Consider the following 2569-nt stretch of genomic DNA (forward strand, 5'->3'; position numbering starts at 1 on the left):
AATATACGCAAATCTGAAAAGGTCACACAGTGTATGATTCCACTTACAGAACATTCTTGACATGACAAAATTATAGAGGTGGAGGGCAGATTAGTGGCTGGCGGGGGTTAGGGATGGTGTGGCTACAAAGGCAGTGAGAAGGAGACCTATGTGGTGACGGAGCAGTTCTGTCTCTTGATGGAGCTGGTACTTACACGAATCTGTACCTGAGATCCAGTGACTCGGAGACCACGCCCCCCGTACCGTACCGTGTCAATTTCCCGGCTTCAGTATGGCACTGTGGTTACACAAGATGTGACACTGGGGGATTCTAAGTGAAGGGCCTCGCTGTGTAATTTTTGTAGCTTCCTGTCAAGCTGTAATTATTTCAAAATGAAGAGTTTAAAAAGTAAGAGAAATAGCATCCCACTCTGTCACCCTGTTCCCCTCCCCCCTCCCCCCCCCCCCCCCCCCCCCGCCCCGAATCCTTGCTTTGGGCCATTTGTAGCAGGCAGCCAGGACACAAAGAGACTTCTGATAACCAGCCTGGGCAGCCACGGTGGACCCGGTTTAACCAGTAGGCAAGCTGGTTCATTCATTCCACAAATATTTGAGAGCCTGCAGAGGAAGAAGGCTGCTCCGGCCGGCTGACAATACCGCCAGTGAACAGCACTTCTCCTGCGGTGCCAGGCTCTGCGCTCAGAGCTGTGCCCTCAACTTAACCCTCATAACACGTGCCTGATTTGCTGTCAGCACCGCCCGCACCCACCCTTTCACAGAAGAGGGACTCTAGTGGACGATGGGGTCCTCCACCCAGATGCCCTGGTATCCCTTTTCCCGTCTGTGGGCTCCCCGCTCTGACATCCAGCAGCCGCAGTGCCTGGAAATGTGCTTCCCCAGGTTTCCCTCGATGAGGACCGGCAGAAAGCCCCCTCTGTGCCCCCCGAGGGGGACAACTCCAGAGCTCCCCAGGGGCCAGGCTGAACCTGGGACCTAGCCTGAAACCTTGCCCCTCCCGTTCCCTTACCAGTTTCTGCTGGAAAGACATCCTTAATAAACCATGAGTCTTGCCTCGGGCTCTGCTTCTGGGGAACCCGACCTGGGACAGAATCGGAGGCAGAGAGTGCTTGAGTAACTTGGCCCCAGCCACACAGCTAAGAGGGTGAGCCAGAAGTTCTACTACTGGACTCTGACGCCGGAACCTGCACGTCTGACCATCATGCTGCACCGCCTCTGAGGAGGGGCTCATTCATCCCTTCACAAACCTGCTCGGACCATCCCCTACTGCCAGGCTCTTAGCTGATGGAGGGCAAATAGGATTCTCAGGCCGCTTCTCAGAAGTTCTCAGCCTACTTAGGAAGGCAGACCCAACCTCACCCATTTGATCAGGCACCGATTCAATAATCCAGCATTTAGGGGCTATTGTGTACCTGCACCATGCTGGATATTGGGAGAGAGATGAGCTAGACGTGGTCCCTGCCCTCCAGGAGCTCTGGGTCCCGTGGAGAAGGAGCAAACCGCATGGCATGTGTCACAACGTCACTGCGTGCAGGACCCAGTGGGGGCACATGTCAGTCTACCTGGATGACTCAGGGAAGACTCCCAAGGAGGTGATGTAGAGCCAGGACTGTGGAATACAGAGGAGCCAGGCCCGGGGGAGGAGGGTGGAGACAGACAGTCTAGAAGAGGGGCAGTTGCATAATATCTGTGGCTCCTGGTTTGGGCTGAAGGGAGGACGTGTAATCACAGCCAGCGTGCTGCTGGCTGGGGGGTGGGGGGTGGGACATACCCACAGAGGTGGCCCCGTGTCCCACCCTCCCGTGGGAAGCCCTTCATGTGGGATGCAGGCTCCCTGGGCCACGTGTGTCACCCTCTCTCATCTCTGAAAGGGGAAAATGGCACACACCTGGCAGGTGGTTATGGCGGAATTATCTGGTGCTGAGTGAGCCTTACTGGGATCAGCAGGGCTGCCAAGTGGGCTTGCACAGGTTGTGCAGAGGTCCTGGGGGCGCCAGTCACACCGCTGCAGATTTGAAGAGGCTCGTGGCAGAGGGTGGGCGCCCTTTTTGAGCCCCTTCCAAAGCTGTCGGATGGACTAGCAATGGTGCTGTCCACGGGGGCTGTTATCACAGGTGGGGTCCCGCCCTGAGAAATGCCTGGGGGAGGCAGCTTCGGTACCCCCACACACGATCCCCACAGCCGACAGCAGTTCATCAGAGCCCAGAGAATCACGCTCTTCCTTGGGTCTTTGGGTCAAGCCAGGCAGTGGACAGAGCATGGGGCGCAGGAAGCGGGGAGGATTTCAGTGCATAGAAGGGTTGGCGCAGAGACTTACGGAAAGCAGTTCACATGGCCGATTTCTACTCTCCTATCGACTTCCGGGAGCCCTGGACAAATGGCCCTGCTTTCTGAACCTCATTTCTTACAAGTTAGAACAGGAGAAGAATGCCCACCGTCATACCCATCAAGTAAGACCGAATTCTCAGCCACACCCCTGCACCCATGAAACCCCACCTTCCCGAGGTTATTGTATCAATCTCTATGTTTTGTTAAGGTTTTAAATGTTTCATACGCTTGTTTTAATTAAAAA

This window comes from Balaenoptera borealis (genome assembly GCF_965194805.1).
Source record: "Balaenoptera borealis genome assembly, chromosome: 19".
Lineage (NCBI taxonomy): Eukaryota > Metazoa > Chordata > Mammalia > Artiodactyla > Balaenopteridae > Balaenoptera > Balaenoptera borealis.